This window comes from Bos grunniens, chromosome 9 (assembly GCF_055505025.1).
Source record: "Bos grunniens cultivar Pamir isolate PY7600 chromosome 9, Bosgru_T2T1.0, whole genome shotgun sequence".
Lineage (NCBI taxonomy): Eukaryota > Metazoa > Chordata > Mammalia > Artiodactyla > Bovidae > Bos > Bos grunniens.
In genome coordinates, this window is record NC_141173.1 from 102,080,110 (window position 1) to 102,099,188 (window position 19,079).

A 19,079-nucleotide genomic window follows, 5' to 3' on the forward strand; every position below is an offset into this window, starting at 1 on the left:
TATTTGTGATGCAGTGACAAGCTGATCAGGCCTTCAGCCTGGAAAGTAAGGGATGAAATCCATGCTGCAAAGGAAAAGGAGCACCTAACACTTCCCAAGAGAGTTGTGAAAACTCCACAAAGATTATCTACCATTGTTGAGCTGAAACTTGGAAAGCAATTAGAAATCTTTCCGGCAGCTAAAAGAGGAGAGCAGAAGAGAGGTGATGACCACGTATCATAAGGCAGTCCCCGAGCCCAAGAAACCATACCAGAAGTCATGAGAATAAAAAGATAAAGAACACTATATGTATAATCAAGAATAAAAATATAAAGAACAGTATACGTATAACCAGCCAGTCCATTCTGAAGTAGATCAGCCCTGGGATTTCTTTGGAAGGAATGATGCTGAAGCTGAAACTCCAGTACTTTGGCCACCTCATGCGAAGAGTTGACTCATTGGAAAAGACTCTGATGCTGGGAGGGATTGGGGGCAGGAGGAGAAGGGGACGACAGAGGATGAGATGGCTGGATGGCATCACTGACTCGATGGACATGAGTCTGAGTGAACTCCGGGAGTTGGTGATGGACAGGGAGGCCTGGTGTGCTGTGATTCATGGGGTCGCAAAGAGTCGGACACAACTGAGTGACTGATCTGATCTGATCTGATACGTATAACCAGAAATAAATAATAGGAACTGGGGGACATGAGACAATAGGAGAGGAAACACAAAATCAATGTGGAAGCTGGGTCAGGACACAAAAAATGTACCATTAATTGCTAAACGCCTGGAAATTTGGTTCTGTTTTTCAGAGGAAAATACAATCAACTGCCTGATGGCACAAACAAAGTTTTTAAAAATTAGTTGTTCCAGAGACGTGCAAGTTAATTTAACTGAGCCCTGACATGTGACGATTCTCTGTGATGTACTGAACAGTGTCCCTTACAACATCTGAAAGATGAAGCCTTGGCAAATACGCCAGACAGATTCCTTATGTTTGGAATTCTTTACCAAATCGCTATATCCCCTGCTGAAAATGACATTTTAAATTGTGAATAAATTAATCTCCAAAATAATAAAGATTAGCCTGAGGATTTTCGATTTTGGTAGCTTTCACAGGACAAAGATCCTTTCTGTCTATATCCACACAAAAATGCTTGACTTGCTGTTTCATAGCCTAAAAATTTACCCTTAGACATTCAACAGGGAAAAAAAAAGAGAGTTTTATTTTGAATAGAACCTTATTCTCTTTAACAAAAAGTAAAATTCAAAGTAATACTGCTGATTAGCAATAGTGTAACACACCCATCTGATTTTTCATTTTTAAGTAAGGGACAGTTTTTATCTATCCGAAAAAAAAAGGGAGAGGGGGCTTCCCTGGTGGCTCAGACGGTAGAGAATCTGCCTGAAATGTGGGAGACCCAGGTTTGATCCCTGGGTTGAGAAGATCCCCGGAAAAGTTTTTATCTATTTCAAGCATTTAAAAATCTAAATGCAAATAAACATATAAAGTATTCTGCCCTTCTATTTTTAGATATACTGGGAACAGTGATAGATGTCTCAAACCACACACTTTTAAAATAAATTCTTCTCTAAACTTTACTGCTTACCTATTAGACAGGCAAACTTGCAGGACTACGGTAAAATGTGACAACAATTTCTGCATTTTTAGAAGATATACACAGAATGCATATTGTTATAAATGTTAGCTCTGGAAAGAAATGGCAATATATGTGATGTCATTTTGTTATGGAGCTTCCATTACCCAAGGTCTCCTCTCACACGCGCTCCTAAATATGAGAACCTCAAATGATATGCCTTCTCCAAGCCTCTCTCTTTCCCCTTTTTCTTTCTCTTCTGCATTTATTTTTCTTAACAGAAGATAAAACCCTTAAATATCTTTTATTACTGCTAGCAGGCTCCTCTGACCAATTTTATTGACTATTGAAAGAGCTTAGGGAAAACAATCAGAGTTCTGGAATCAATGTTACAAAATCGACTGCCTCTCTGAAACTTTGAAAGCATGCCCACAACCCTGACGGTTGGTAAAGGGCTGACTCACACCTTTTTTGTGGAAGCAAGAAGGCTGTATGTTTTAAGAGACACAGTTTTATGGGTTTTATGGAAACCCATAGTTTTTCCAAAATGGGTTTTTCCATAAACGTGGGTAGAACCTCCACTTGGAAAAGTAAACAACCCAACTTCCCCCAGGCCAGTCCTGGCACACGACTGGTCATTTCACAGCCTCCAAATCCCTTTTCAGGGCCATTGCAGAGGAGGATAGCCCATATGGTTTGAATCACTTGATCACCTTCTCCTTCCAGGGGTGTTGAGGCAGGGAAAAGACATTTCCGTCCCTGGCACAGGTGGGCAGTGGTAACCTGCTCCCGATCCAGCTCCTGGGAAGCGTGGACACCTGCAGCCACTGGACAGGGAGTGTGCAGGGCAGGGGCTGTGACGGTGGCTGCCTTTCCGATTGTCAACGGCCAGCTTTGCAGTTTCCAGGCTCTCGTGTGCTCTTGTGCCAAGAAGCAGGGATCAGCTTGTCCCAGGCTCCCGGTGGGTCAGAGCCGCAGACAGTCAGGGGAAAGGCAGCAAACTGAGGCTCAGAATAAAAGCCAAAGGCCTTTGCACCTGCAGCTCTCTTGGACTTGAAAGTCAGTCTTACATGGTCTGTCCATCGCTCTGACATTTGGACGCGTGGTGAGGGGTGGTTTAAACCTATGTCTACCTTCAGTTCAGTTCAGTCGCTCAGTCGTGTCCGACTCTTTGCAACCCCATGAATCGCAGCACACCAGGCCTCCCTGTCCACCACCAACTCCCGGAGTTCACTCAGACTCACGTCCATCGAGTCCGTGATGCCATCCAGCCATCTCATCCTCTGTCGTCCCCTTCTCCTCTCATCTGCAATCTTTCCCAGCTTCAGGGTCTTTTCAAAGGACTCAGCTCTTTGCATCAGGTGGCCAATGTACTGGAGCTTCAGCTTCAGCATCAGTCCTTCCAATGAACACCCAGGACTGATCTCCTTTAGGATGGACTGGTTGGATCTCCTTGCAGTCCAAGGGACTCTCAAGAGTCTTCTCCAGCACCACAGTTCAAAAGCATCAATTCTTCAGTGCTCAGCTTTCTTTACGGTCCAACTCTAATATCCATGCATAACTACTGAAAAATCATAGCTTTGACTAGACAGACCTTTGTTGGTGAAGTAATGTCTCTGCTTTTTAATATGCTAAGTTTGTCATAGCTTTTCTTCCAAGGAGTAAGTGTCTTTTAATTTAATGGCTACAGTCACCATCTGCAGTGATTTTGGAGCCCCCCACAAGTAAAGTCTCTCACTGTTTCCATTGTTTCCCCATCTATTTGCCAAGAAGTGATGGGACTGGACGCCATGATCTTAGTTTTATGAATGCTGAGTTTTAAGCCAACTTTTTCACTCTCCTCTTTCACTTTCATCAAGAGGCTCTTTAGTTCTTCTTCACTTTTTGCCATAAGGGTGATGTCATCTGTGTATCTGAGGTTATTAATATTTCTCGCAGCAATCTTGATTCCAGCTTGTGATTCATCCAGCCTGGCATTTCACATGATGTACTCTGCATATAAGTTAAATAAGCAGGGTGACAATATACAGCTTTGATGTACTCCTTTCCTAATTTGGAACCAGTCTGTTGTTCCATGTCCAGTTCTAACTGTTGTTTCTTGACCTGCATACAGATTTCTCAGGAGGTAGGTCAGGTGGTCTGGTATTCCCATCTCTTTCAGAATTTTCCAGTTTGTTTTGATCCACACAGTCAAAGGCCTTGGCATAGTCAATAAAGCAGAAGTAGATGTTTTTCTGGAACTCTCTTGCTTTTTTCAATGATCCAAAGGATGTTGGTGATTTGATCTCTGGTTCCTCTGCCTTTTCTAAATCCAGCTTGAACATCTGGAAGTTCACAGTTCACGTACTATTGAAGCCTGGCTTGGGGAATTTTGAGTATTACTTTGCTAGTGTGTGAGATGAGTGCAATTGTGTGGTAGTTTGAGCATTCTTTGGCATTGCCTTTCTTTGGGATTGGAATGAAAACACCTTCTCCAGTCCTGTGGCCACTGCTGAATTTTCCAAATTTGCTGGCATATTGAGTGCAGCACTTTAACAGCATCATCTTTTAGGATTTGAAATAGGTGGCACTAGGGATAAAGAATTCACCTGCCAATGCAGGAGATGCCAGAGACACAGGTTCAGTTCCTGGGTTGGGAAGATCTCCTGGAGGAGGAAAGGGCAACCCACTGCAGTATTCTTGCCTGAAAAAGCCCATGGACAGAGGAGCCTGGCGGGCTGTTGTCCATGGAGTCGAAAAGAATCAGACACCACTGAGCACATTTGCACACACATTTGTTTTTTAACACTCATATGCTGCTAACCACCAATCTCCACTTAGCACAACCTATGAAGTCCGCCCTTTTTTACAAGCTTAACTAGCTCCTCTTCCAGTCTTAAAATATCTTAAAAGTTTTCACCTATAGTTCACAAACTTTTCCATCTTTTATAGTAGGACTGCATACCCTCAGAAGTAAATGTACATACAAGAACACACAGTCTGGTGATTCTAACAAATAGAAATGAACAGAGTTGAGTAAGGACAGATTGCATTTCATCCTAAGAAGTAAACAAGCAGGTTCCAACCGGGCAAGGCAGGGAGATCGTTGCTGGGAGCGGAATCAGGGTGACTTCTGAAGGATCAGTAAGGCGATCCGTGCAATGAGAAGGGGGTGCCCCACACCACCCCACATCCTGCTGTAGGAGCACAGTGGTTCTAGAACCTGCCAGGACCCGGACCCCGGGCCTCAGGGTGGAAGTGGCGATGTGTGACAGCTGCAGCCGGACAGGCAGGGGGGACCCAGGGTTGCACTGGAGGCCGTGTGGGGCTTTGAGCCAGGGCATCTCATAGTGGGGTTCATTTATACCTTTAAAGCTCATTCTGGCCATTCTTTGGGGCCTGGGTTGGTGAGCAAAGAAGAATGGAAACAGGTAAACTTATTAGGAAGCCATTGTGAAATCCAGCTCCCAACGATGGTGGTGTGGACAGGCTGCTGGAGAAACGTGGGTGGTTCTAAGAAATACCATGAAGGTCAAACCAGCAGGACCAGCGAGTGAAGAGGACGAAGCAGAGTGGCCGGGCGGGGTCCGGGGTGACCTCCTGGCTTGGGGAGCTGGGAGGAGGGCAGGGCAGTTTACTCCGGTGGGAAGAACACACTTGGGGTGAAGATGGGAGAGCTCCACTGCAGATGGGCCACGTGTGAGTGGCCAAGAAGAGACATTAATAAGACAAGGGAACAGTCAGAGCAGCTTTTCAGATGATGGAGATGTGACCCGTGCCTGCTCGTGTGGAGACAGGATGAGTGAGGTCACCGAGGAAGGCACAGATGCTGAAGGGGCAGCGTCCAGAAAGGCCCACTGCCCATGGACCGGGGCCCACGGCAACCACGCGGCCAGCGTGCACGTGGCCCAGCCCCACGTGTCCCTCCTGGAGAAAAGAAGACCCCCGTCTTTACACAAACACACGTGAATAATTACAGCAACAGTATTCATAATTACCAAAACCTGGAAGCAATGGAGATGGATGGCCTTCAGTGGGTAAATGGATGAGCAAGTGGTCTGTCCACACCAAGGACAGCACTCAGTGACAGGAACGAACGAGCTGTTGGCGCAAGGGACACGATGGGTCAGCCGCAGCTGTGTTCTGCTGAGAACGGAAGGGGCCGTGTCACACACACCCCCCCACCCCTCCGCCGTAGCATGGCCACAGCACTTGGGAAGAGGCAGAGCTCTGAGGTAGAGAGCAAGCCAGGCGTTGCCACGATCAGGGACCACAGCACGGAGTTCACGGCTGTGAGAATCGCTTTGTGTCCTGTATGTGTGGTGGTTACAAAAATCAGTACGTGTGAAAACCCACAGGACTGCACACCCAAAAAAAGTGATTTACTATATGCAAAGTTTTAAATACATGTTTTAAAAAACAAAACCAAGAGTCCCAAACCTGTGAGGCCTTTATTTTTAAATGTGGAATTGCCTAATCCAAAGCAAACACATCTTTATTATGTGTTCTACAGATACATTAGCCTTGCTCCTATTTAAAAAGAGTGTGTTTCAGTTCAGTTCAGTTCAGTCACTCAGTCCTGTCCGACTCTTTGTGACCCCATGAATCGCAGCACGCCAGGCCTCCCTGTCCATCACCAACTCCCGGAGTTCACTCAGACTCACGTCCATCGAGTCAGTGATGCCATCCAGCCATCTCATCCTCTGTTGTCCCCTTCTCCTCCTGCCCCCAATCCCTCCCAGCATCAGAGTCTTTTCCAATGAGTCAACTCTTCGCATGAGGTGGCCAAAGTACTGGAGTTTCAGCTTTAGCATCATTCCTTCCAAAGAAATCCCAGGGCTGATCTCCTTCAGAATGGACTGGTTGGATCTCCTTGCAGTCCAAGGGACTCTCAAGAGTCTTCTCCAACACCACAATTCAAAAGCAGCAATTTTTCGGCTCTCAGCCTTCTTCACAGTCCAACTCTCACATCCATACATGACCACTGGAAAAACCATGGCCTTGACTAGACGAACCTTTGTTGGCAAAGTAATGTCTCTGTTTTTGAATATGCTATCTAGGTTGGTCCTAACTTTCCTTCCAAGGAGTAAGCGTCTTTTAATTTCATGGCTGCAGTCACCATCTGCAGTGATTTTGGAGCCCAAAAAAATAAAGTCTGACCCTGTTTACACTGTTTCCCATCTGTTTCCCATGAAGTGATGGCACCAGATACCATGATCTTCGTTTTCTGAATGTTGAGCTTTAAGCCAACTTTTTCACTCTCTTCTTTCACTTTCATCAAGAGGCTCTTTCGTTCTTCTTCACTTTCTGCCATAAGGGTGGTGTCATCTGCATAGCTGAGGTTATTGATATTTCTCCCGGCAATCTTGATTCCAGCTTGTGCTTCTTCCAGCCCAGCGTTTCTCATGATGTACTCTGCATAGAAGTTAAATAAGCAGGGTGACAATATACAGCCTTGACGAACTCCTTTTCCTATTTGGAACCAGTCTGTTGTTCCATGTCCAGTTCTAACTGTTGCTTCCTGATCTGCATACACATTTCTCAAGAGGCAGATCAGGTGGTCTGGTATTTCCATCTCTTTCAGAATTTTCCACAGTTGATTGTGATCCACACAGTCAAAGGCTTTGGCATAGTCAATAAAGCAGAAATGGATGTTTTTCTGGAACTCTCTTGCTTTTTCCATGATCCAGCGGATGTTGGCAATTTGATCTCTGGTTCCTCTGCCTTTTCTAAAACCAGCTTGAATATCAGGAAGTTCACAGTTCACATATTGCTGAAGCCTGGCTTGGAGAATTTTGAGCATTACTTTACTAGCATGTGAGATAAGTGCAATTGTGTGGTAGTTTGAGCATTCTTTGGCATTGCCTTTCTTTGGGATTGGAATGAAAACTGCCCTTTTCCAGTCCTGTGGCCACTGCTGAGTTTTCCAAATTTGCTGCCATACTGAGTGCAGCACTTTCACAGCATCATCTTTCAGGATTTGAAATAGCTCAACTGGAATTCCATCACCTCCACTAGCTTTGTTCGTAGTGATGCTTTCTAAGGCCCACTTGACTTCACATTCCAGGATGTCTGGCTCTAGGTCAGTGATCACACCATCGTGATTATCTGGGTCATGAAGATCTTTCTTGTACAGTTCTTCTGTGTATTCTTGCCACCTCTTCTTAATATCTTCTGCTTCTGTTAGGTCCATACCATTTCTGTCCTTTATCGAGCTCATCTTTGCATGAAATGTTCCCTTGGTATCTCTAATTTTCTTGAAGAGATCTCTAGTCCTTCCCATTCTGTTGTTTTCCTCTATTTCTTTGCATTGATCGATGAAGAAGGCTTTCTTATCTCTTCTTGCTATTCTTTGGAACTCTACATTCAGATGCTTTATCTTTCCTTTTCTCCTTTGCTTTTCGCTTCTCTTCCTTTCACAACTATTTGTAAGGCCTCCCCAGACAGCCATTTTGCTTTTTTGCATTTCTTTTCCATGGGGATGGTCTTGATCCCTGTCTCCTGTACAATGTCACGAACCTCATTCCATAGTTCATCAGGCACTCTATCTATCAGATCTAGGCCCTTAAATCTATTTCTCACTTCCATCGTATAATCATAAGGGATTTGATTTAGGCCATACCTGAATGGTCTAGAGGTTTTCCCTACTTTCTTCAATTTCAGTCTGCATTTGGTAATAAGGAGTTCATGGTCTGAGCCACAGTCAGCTCTTGGTCTTGTTTTTGCTGACTGTATAGAGCTTCTCCGTCTTTGGCTGCAAAGAATATAATCAATCTGATTTTGGTGTTGACCATCTGGTGATGTCCATGTGTAGAGTCTTCTCTTGTGTTGTTGGAAGAGGGTGTTTGTTATGACCAGTGCATTTTCTTGGCAAAACTCTATTAGTCTTTGCCCTGCTTCATTCCGTATTCCAAGGCCAAATTTGCCTGTTACTCCAGGTGTTTCTTGACTTCCTACTTTTGCATTCCAGTCCCCTATAATGAAAAGGACATCTTTTTTGTGTGTTAGTTCTAAAAGGTCTTGGAGGTCTTCATAGCACCGTTCAACTTCAGCTTCTTCAGCGTTACTGGTTGGGGCATAGACTTGGATTACTGTGATATTGAATGGTTTGCCTTGGAAACAAACAGAGATCATTCTGTCGTTTTTGAGATTGCATCCAAGTACTGCATTTCAAACTCTTTTGTTGACCATGATGGCTACTCCCATTTCTTCTGAGGGATTCCTGCCCGCAGTAGTAGATATAATGGTCATCTGAGTTAAATTCACCCGTTCCAGTCCATTTTAGTTCTCTGATTCCTAGAATGTTGACATTCACTTTTGCCATCTCTTATTTGACCACTTCCAATTTGCCTTGATTCATGGACCTGACATTCCAGGTTCCTATGCAATATTGCTCTTTACAGCATCGGACCTTGATTCTATCACCAGTCACATCCACAGCTGGGTATTATTTTTGCTTTGGCTCCATCCCTTCATTCTTTCTGGAGTTATCTCTCCACTGATCTCCAGTAGCATATTGGGCACCTACAGACCTGCGGAGTTCCTCTTTCAGTATCCTATCATTTTGCCTTTTCATACTGTTCATGGGGTTCTCAAGGCAAGAACACTGAAGTGGTTTGCCATTCCCTTCTCCAGTGGACCACATTCTGTCAGATCTCTCCACCATGACCCGCCCGTCTTGGGTTGCCCCACGGGCGTGGCTTAGTTTCATTGAGTGTGTTTACTCTTTCTTAAAAAATAAATGTCGATTCTTTTTGCACTGTTGTTACTGTTTAGCCAATAAGGCATGTACAGTCTTTTACGACCCCATGGACTATAGCCCGCCAGGCTCCTCTGTCCATGGGATTTCCCAGGTAAGAGCACCGGAGTGGGTGACCATTTCCTCCTCCAGGGACCTGGGAGGTTTTAGGTGACTCCTACTATCAACTAACTTCAAAAAGCACCACAGACAGTGAGTTAGGGGGACCTCAAAGTCTGAGCTCACCTCCTCAGGAGACGTTAAGAGGAGAAACAGAAAATACATTTTCCTTCCCCAGACGGACCGTTGTCTGTAAGAAACCAAACTCATCCGAGTGAAATAAGCCAGACAGAGAAAGATGAGTATCATGCGACATCACTTACACGTGGAATCTAAAACAAAATACAGATGATCTTATTTACAAACACACAGACTCAGAAAACAAACTTACGGTTATGAAAGGTGAAAGGTATTTTTGGCCAACCTAGTATGTTTGAAAAAGAGAATGAAAACACTGTAGCCTAACTTTTTAAATCACTACAGCACTCGTCAGGTTGTGAAACACACATTTCCTAGTCACCTATTCAAGTTGCATTTTGCACTCTTTGCGTGGTTGCATATTTTAAAGCAATAAACTGTTTTTCTTGACAATCACCTCATCTATGGCTCAGATGGTAAAGGATCTGCCTGCAATGTGGGAGACCCCCCAGCTTCGATCCCTGGATTGGGAAGGCCCCCTGTAGAAAGGAACGGCAATCCACTCCAGTATTCTTGCCGGGAGAATCCCATGGACAGAGGAGCCTGGTGGGTCACGAGAGTCGGACCTGCCTGAGCTACTAACACTGGCTACTGCCATGCCTCTAAGATTAACTACAGACACTGGAGAAAACACCAGAACAGCAGGAGAACGCCTCACTGTGAGAAAAAACAAAACTTCCCAACCCCTAGATCATAAGCCGGAGACCACGTTTTTCCCAGGCACGGTGCACGATGCTTGGTGTGGACCAAGGCAGCGCGGCTCAAGCTGGTAGACTCAACAAGCAGCGGCATCTTCTCAAGGTCGTCCAAAGAGATGCAACAGAAAAGCCACAAGAGGGAGTTAGAAACCCAGAAACGGCCCTTTTTCCGGGCTCTCGGATCTGAGATAATCTTGCACTGTTCAGAAGCGCAGAGGCTTCCAGAAACAGGAGTCAAGGAGACATGTAATTCCTGCTCTGCGTGCCAGGGAGGAGGAGAGGGCTCAGGGCTGAAGTTCTGGTGGCTCTCTAATGCAGTGGTCACGACTCAGGGAGGGGCCTTGCAGGGAGGAGGTTACATTGCCCCCAGACTAAAAGAAAACAAAACCGAAATTCCTTAGCGTTAAAGGGGTGGGAGGTGAGCGCCAGGTCAGCAGTGAAACTTCAACTGAGGGCAGTTTGCCGGGCAGCTTCCTTCACCTGTGAGCCAGCATCACACATGCTGAAAACGAGGAATTGCTTTCTCTCTCCTTCTTGAATGTATTACCATAAACCTGCTTGCTGATTTTCCAAATCAATCAGATTCCCCCAGAGCTTAATTACTCATTTGCTTACTCAGTTACTAGCAACCCTGGGCACTCTTAATAAAGCACATTTATCCCACTACAATAATTCACAACTACTTTGAATACTCCTGATTTTTTAGAGCTTAGAACAAATTGTGTGGGGCAGACAACTGGGGGCGAGGCTGTATATCTGTGTGGAGGAAAAGGCACCGATCAGCTTTGTGACCTTGGGAGGTCATTTAACCTGATGCCTGCAGGGCTCAGAATTCCATGAATCTGACCCCCTGGAGCACTCTCTTGGCTTGACGCTGGATCTTGGGTATGTGCTAAGCTGCTTCAGTCCAACTCTGAGCGACCCTGTGGACTATAGTCCACCAGGCTCCCCTGTCCATGGGATTCTCCAGTCAACCCAACTGAAGTGGGTTGCCATGCCCTCCTCCAAGGCATCTTCCTGACCCAGGGACTGAACCATCATCTCTCACGTCTCCTGCATTGGCAGGCAGGTTCTTTCCCAGTAGGGTCCCCTGGGAAGCACTGGGTCTTCGTAAACAACAAATCGTAGCAATTGTTTCATTATTACTCGATGGGAACCCAAGATTCCTCTGCGTCCAAGACGTTGCGTCCAAGAGTTGCCCAAGATGCCAACAATTTTAAGAGGCTGAGCTAGGATTCAAACCCAGGGTTTGTTGCTGTTGTTCATTCTCTCAGTCGTGTCTGACTCTGCAACCCATGGACTGCAGCGCGCCAGGCTTCCCCGTCCTTCACCAAGCGCGGTTCTGGTTGTCTGCAGTCCCCAGCCCTCTCTCTTCGTGGGTTTCCCGGCCGCCTCTCTCACACCATCTTGCTCCAAGCGCGGTTCTGGTTGTCTGCAGTCCCCAGCCCTCTCTGTTCATGGGTTTCCCGGCCGCCTCTCTCACACCATCTTGCTGCAGGGACATCACAGACGCCACTGACGTCTGCCCAGATGGGATGCAGACAGAGTACCCCATGAGAGTGACGGGGCTCTTCCTTGATAAGCCCACTGTTTCATGAACACTCTCATCTTCAGTGGTTCCCTGTCCAACTTTTCTGCTGGTAAACCCCTTGGCTCACAAAATCCTCAAACAAACAAACAAGAATACCAAGAGACGAGAATCCCTTTCTCCTCCCGGTTCTCCCACTCCCTTCTTCCAGGCCCCCCTTGCCCCGCAGAGCACACACGTTTACAAGCTGTCTGCTGTTCAGCTCCCCTCTTTGACCCCTTGCAATCTCAAGACTAGTGCATAAATACATAACTCCCCTCCCTGGCCTTCCTGACCCCATTTGTACTTTCTTGCTTTACTCCAACTTTGCCAGTTTGTCTGGCTTCTTCTCTTGACTCTGCTCTCTACTTACTCCTGACTTCTTCAATTTCTCTTAAAAATAAGATAATCTCAGGAGGACAAGTCATCTCCAAAGGTACCTGGATCAACCGCCATCTACTGTGTGACCTCTCCCCTCTCCGTGTCCCTCTTTAAATGCCCATGTGACGGGCATTGCCCCTCCGCCTAGCAAACCCTGTGGAAAGATCTGAAATTTATCATGTCGAGACTGGCTCTGACAGCCGCATTCACCCCTGCCCTTGAGGTCAGCACAGTAGACCTCCTCCCAGACCTCCACACCAGCGCTCCAGGCACGGAAGTCTCTCACCTGCTCTGACTTCACCCCAAAGCTCTGAGGTTTCTTCTCTCCAGATAACAGCCTGTTTCTTCAACTGCAGTGCATGCGACATGACTTCTTACTCTCCACCCTCCTGCCACTGGGCAAGTCCCAACTTACGTAGGTTTAAACTGCGAATTCTGCTTGTCTGAGAGGATCCGTCCAGCACACAGAGGAGTGCTCTTCACGAAGATGCAAGTGGGAGGGTCGATTCCCAGCTGGAATGAGGCCCTAAATAGATGGACGGATGGGTGGATGGGTGGGTGGGTGGATGGGTGGATGGGTGGATGGGTGGGTGGGTGGAAGGATGGGTGGGTGGGGGGGTGGATGGGTGGGAGGGTGGGTGGATGGATGGGTGGGTGGGTGGATGGGTGGGTGTCTGGGTGGATGGGTGAGTGGGTGGATGGGTGGGTGGATGGGTGGGTGGGTGGATGGCCAGACAGATGAATAGAAGATATAAATAAATAAATGGATGGATAGGTGGGTAGATAAACTGGATTTGTACATCAGAAGGAAAGTCAGGTCACAAGTGGGCCTAGCAGGTGAGATGTGTGCACGTTGCTTTGCTTGGACAGCTGTGAGTCAGTGCATGAACTCTGTGTGGTCCTGACCACAGAGAGAGAGCCACGTCTCAGGCACAGCTCTGCTTGCTCACCAGAGGCAGTTCTGTTGCCTCAGACCTTTACTGCTCTCTGAAATTACCCTTCTGGATTTTGCTGTTGTTGTTGCTTAGTCACTCAGTCGTGTGCGTGTCCCTTTGCGACCCCATGGACTGATGTAGCCCGCCAGGCTGCTCTGTCCATGGGATTCTCCAGGCAAGAATACTGGAGTGGGTGGCCATGCCCTCCTCCAGGGCATCTTCCCGACCCAGGATCGAACCCTAGTGTCCTGCATTGGCAGGCAAATTCTTTACCATCTGAGCCACCAGGGAAGCCCACTTTGACTTATTTACTTGTTTTTTTCCCTGTACCCCAACCCCATACGTGGGGAGCAGACTGTCTCGTTCTCAGCGGTAGGGCCTGTACCTAACATAGGGCAACAATTCCATAAATAGTTGCCAGAACAATAAGTGACTCAGTAAGTGGATGAGTGTAGGTCACACGGCAGAGGAGGGGCGCTTGCCTAGAGCACCGGCCTGGGACGCAAGGCCGAGGCTGCTGCGCCATCGTGTGGCCTTTCAGGGTATTGCGTTTTCACAGCGCTTTTCCAAATGAGGATTCCTGTGTTGGCCCCACGGGCAGCTGGAACTAACTCAGACGCTGATCAGACCTCAGTGGAGGAGGGATGGCAATCCAGTCCAGTGTTCTGGCCTGGAGAATCCCAAGGACAGAGGAGCCTGGCAGGCTGCAGTTCGTGGGGTCGCAAAGAGTCGGACACGACTGAGTAACTAACACACACACACAGTCAGGCCTCGCATGCTCCCCTCCTCCTGTCCCAGCTTCCTGTCTGTGTCTGCGTGCCGCGGAGTCAGTGTTCCCTGGGGTCCGTTGCTGCCTCTGCTTTTCTCCCTGGGAAGTTTGTGTCGGCCCATTACACCTGCGTGCTAACAACCGCTAATTCCACCTCTCACCCAGAGACCTCAGACTCCCCAGCTCAGACTCATTTAAGCCTTCACAGGTGAATACGGTGTCAGCTGCCTCTCCCAGCCTCAGCAGCCTCTCAAGTCTCTCGCAGGCTCAGCAGTTGTGGGGCACCTGCTTAGCTGGTCTGCGGCATGTGGAACCTTCCCAGACCAGGGATCGAACCCGGGTCTCCCACACTGGCAGGCAGATGCATTACCACTGAGCTACTAGGGAAGCCCAAGAGTTTAATCCTTTTAAAGTTGTTGAGACTTGATTTATGTGCCAATATATCGCCTGTCTTGGTGAATATATTACATGCCCTGGAAAAGACTTCATATTCTGCACTTGTTCAACATACTATTCTACCAGCATCAATTCCTGGTGGCTCCCCTGGTGGCTCAGTGGGTAAAGAATCTGCCTGCAGTGTGAGAGACCTGGGTTCGATCCCTAGGTTGGGAAGATCCCCTGAAGGAGGGCATGGCAACCCACTCTAGTATTCTTGCCTGGAGAATCTCAGGGACAGGGGAGACTGGCAGGCCACAGTTCATAGAGTCACAAAGACCTGGACATGCCTGAGTGACTAAGCACATAGGCATCAATCACATAAAGGCAGTAGGTAGCACGGTTCAGTCATCTAAGTCCTTACTGCTTTTGTGTCCATTTGTTCTACCAGCTGCAGAAAGAGGCACAGTAACTCTTGGCCAAAACTGCAGCATTGTCTGTACTTCCCAGTTCTGTCCATTTTCGCTTTACTTGTCTGAGGCTCTGTTATTAAACACACATGCATATTTAACTGCTAAGTGTTACTGATGAATTGTTACTTTTCATGATTATGATAAAGAAATGTCTCTGGTCACACTCTCATAAGAACCACTCAATTTTTTTGTATCCTTTTTCTTGCTCACAACATATGCTTTTTGTTCCAATTCTTTAAACCTATATATTTGTATTTCAAACATGTCTCCTGTAGCCAACATATATCTTGGCCTTCCAATCCCTTACCATATTTAGATTATCAACATTTAATGCAAGTGTTAACATAGTGGGAACCTGGTCTTACATTTTATTATTTTCTGGTTTTGTTCCTCTGAGCCTCCCTTCTTTGGGAGAATCTGAATATTTTGTATTTTATTAATCTATCTATGGGCTTTTCAGCTATGTCTTTTGTGCATTTATAGTAACCTGCCAGACTTCTCTCTCCATGGAGTTCTCCAGGCAAGAATACTGGAGTACGTGGCCATTCCCTTCTCCAGGGGAACTTCCCAACCCAGGCACCGAACCTAGGTCTCCTGCAATGCTGGCAGATTCTTCACCCTCTGAGCCACAAGGAAGTGCAGTGAGTGGGTAAAGGAGACACAAAACAGAAATAGATAAACTATGATGCCAAAGCATCAGATGTCGTAGAGACGATAAAAATGCAGGATGGTTCAAATGCAGTTGAAATTAAGAGATCCTTTAACTTAAAATAATGATGAGGATTTTCAAGTTACTACATGTGTCCTTCATCAGATCAGATCAGTCGCTCAGTCGTGTCTGACTCTTTGTGACCCCGTGAATCGCAGCACGCCAGGCCTCCCTGTCCATCACCAACTCCCGAAGTTCACTCAGACTCACGTCCATCGAGTCAGTGATGCCATCCAGCCATCTCATCCTCTGTCGTCCCCTTCTCCTCCTGCCCCCAATCCCGCCCAGCATCAGACTCTTTTCCAATGAGTCAACTCTTTGCATGAGGTGGCCAAAGTACTGGACTTTCAGCTTTAGCATCATTCCTTCCAAAGAAATCCCAGGGCTGATCTCCTTCAGAATGGACTGGTTGGATCTCCTTGCAGTCCAAGGGACTCTCAAGAGTCTTCTCCAACACCACAGTTCAAAAGCATCAATTCTTTACCGCTCAGCCTTCTTCACAGTCCAACTCTCACATCCATACATGACCACAGGAAAAACCATAGCCTTGACTAGACGAACCTTTGTTGGCAAAGTAATGTCTCTGCTTTTGAATGTGCTATCTAGGTTGGTCATAACTTTCCTTCCAAGGAGTAAGCGTCTTTTAATTTCATGGCTGCAGTCACCATCGGCAGTGATTTTGGAGCCCAGAAAAATAAAGTCTGACACTGTTTCCACTGTTTCCCCATCTATTTCCCATGAAGTGGTGGGACCAGATGCCATGATCTTCGTTTTCTGAATGTTGAGCTTTAAGCCAACTTTTTCACTCTCCACTTTCACTTTCATCAAGAGGCTTTTGAGTTCCTCTTCACTTTCTGCCATAAGGGTGGTGTCATCTGCATATCTGAGGTTATTGAGATTTCTCCCTGCAATCTTGATTCCAGCTTGTGTTTCTTCCAGCCCAGCGTTTCACATGATGTACTCTGCATAGAAGTTAAATAAACAGGGTGACAATATACAGCCTTGATGAACTCCTTTCCTATTTGGAACCAGTCTGTTGTTCCCTGTCCAGTTCTAACTGTTGCTTCCTGATCTGCATACACATTTCTCAAGAGGCAGATCAGGTGGTCTGGTATTCCCATCTCTTTCAGAATTTTCCACAGTTGATTGTGATCCACACAGTCAAAGGCTTTGGCATAGTCAATAAAGCAGAAATAGATGTTTTTCTGGAACTCTCTTGCTTTTTCCATGATCCAGCGGATGTTGGCAATTTGATCTCTGGTTCCTCTGCCTTTTCTAAATCCAGCTTGAACATCAGGAAGTTATGGTTCACATATTGCTGAAGCCTGGCTTGGAGAATTTTGAGCATTACTTTACTAGCGTGTGAGATGAGTGCAATTGTGCAGTAGTTTGAGCATTCTTTGGCATTGCCTTTCTTTGGGATTGGAATGAAAACTGCCCTTTTCCAGTCCTGTGGCCACTGCTGAGTTTTCCAAATTTGCTGGCATATTGAGTGCAGCACTTTCACAGCATCATCTTTCAGGATTTGGAATAGCTCAACTGGAATTCTATCACCTCCACTAGCTTTGTTCGTAGTGATGCTTTCCAAGGTCCACCTGACTTCACATTCCAGGATGTCTGGCTCTACGTCAGTGATCACACCATCGTGATTATCTGGGTTGTGAAGATCTTTTTTGTACAGTTCTTCTGTGTATTCTTGCCATCTCTTCTTACTATCTTCTGCTTCTGTTAGGTCCATACCATTTCTGTCCTTTATCGAGCTCATCTTTTCATGAAATATTCCTTTGGTATCTCTGATTTTCTTGAAGAGATCCCTAGTCTTTCCCATTCTGTTGTTTTCCTCTATTTCTTTGCATTGATCACTGAAGAAGGCTTTCTTATCTCTTCTTGCTATTCTTTGGAACTCTGCATTCAGATGTTTATATCTTTCCTTTTCTCCCTTGCTTTTTGCTTCTCTTCTTTTCACAACTATTTGTAAGGCCTCCCCAGACAGCCATTTTGCTTTTTTGCATTTCTTTTCCATGGGGATGGTCTTGATCCCTGTCTCCTGTACAGTGTCATGAACCTCATTCCATAGTTCATCAGGCACTCTGTCTATCAGATCTAGGCCCTTAAATCTATTTCTCACTTCCACTGTATAATCATAAGGGATTTGATTTAGGTCATACCTGAATGGTCTAGTGGTTTTCCCTACCTTCTTCAATTTAAGTCTGAATTTGGCAATAAGGAGTTCATGGTCTGAGCCACAGTCAGCTCCCGGTCTTGTTTTTGCTGACTGTATAGAGCTTCTCCATCTTTGGCTGCAAAGAATATGATCAATCTGATTTCAGTGTTGACCATCTGGTGATGTCCATGTGTAGAGTCTTCTCTTGTGTTGTTGGAAGAGGGTGTTTGTTATGACCAGTGCATTTTCTTGGCAAAACTCTATTAGTCTTTGCCCTGCTTCATTCCATATTCCAAGGCCAAATTTGCCTGTTACTCCAGGTGTTTCTTGACTTCCTACTTTTGCATTCCAGTCCCCCATAATGAAAAGGACATCTTTTTTGGGTGTTAGTTCTAAAAGGTGTTGTAGGTCTTCATAGAACCGTTCAACTTCAGCTTCTTCAGCATTACTGGTTGGGGCATAGACTTGGATTACTGTGATATTGAATGGTTTGCCTTGGTAACCACAAATCAAAAACCTGTAATAGATACACACACAAAAGAGAAAGGTATCCAGACACAACACTAAAGACATCATCATATAACACAGGAAGAGAGCAAAACAAGAAAGGAACATGAGAGAGCTATTAAAAACAACCAGAAAGCAATGAACAAAACGGCAATCAACACACACCTATCAGTAATTACTTTAAATGTAATTCGACTAAATACTTCAATTGAAAGATGCAGAGTGGCTGAATGGATTAAAAAATAAAACCCATCTATATGCTGCCTGAAAGAGACACACAAACAGGGGACTTCCCTGGTCGTCCAGTGGCTAAGACTCGGCGCTCCCAGCGCAGGGGCCCAGGTTTGATCCTTGGTAGGGGAACTAGATCCCACATGCTGCAGCTAAGAGATCCTGCAGCGAAGATCCAGGGCAGCCAAATAAGCACATCCGCTCAGGTCAGCTGCTCAGTCACGTCCGACCTGTGCGACCCCATGAATCACAGCACGCCAGGCCTCCCTGTCCATCACCAACTCCCAGAGTTCACTCAAACTCACATCCATCGAGTCAGTGATGCCATCCAGCCATCTCATCCTCTGTCGTCCCCTTCTCCTTCTGCCCCCAATCCCTCCCAGCATCAGACTCTTTTCCAATGAGTCAAGTCCCCACATGAAGTGGCCAAAGGATGGGAGCTTCAGCTTCAACATCAGTCCTTCCAATGAACACCCAGGACTGATCTCCTTTAGGATGGACTGGTTGGATCTCCTTGCAGTCCAAGGGACTCTCAAGAGTCTTCTCCAACACCACAGTTCAAAAGCATCAATTCTTCTGTGCTCTTTCTTTATAGTCCAACTTACATCCATACATGACCACTGGAAAAACCATAGCCTTGACTAGATGGACCTTTGTTAGCAAAGTAATGTCTCTGCTTTTTAATATGCTGTCTAGGTTGGTCATAGCTTTTCTTCC

At 46.2% G+C, this 19,079-nt stretch overlaps 1 long non-coding RNA gene across 1 annotated transcript; it reads right to left on the reverse strand.

The window, feature by feature from the left end:
- Positions 1-5,991: 5,991 nt before the first annotated feature.
- On the reverse strand, positions 5,992-12,679 carry LOC147366471 (uncharacterized). The gene is made up of 2 exons (XR_015133445.1): positions 12,486-12,679; positions 5,992-10,622 (listed from the first exon to the last, which is right to left on the reverse strand). It is a non-coding gene; the product is annotated as an uncharacterized LOC147366471 (long non-coding RNA).
- Between the last annotated feature and the right edge of the window lie 6,400 nt (positions 12,680-19,079).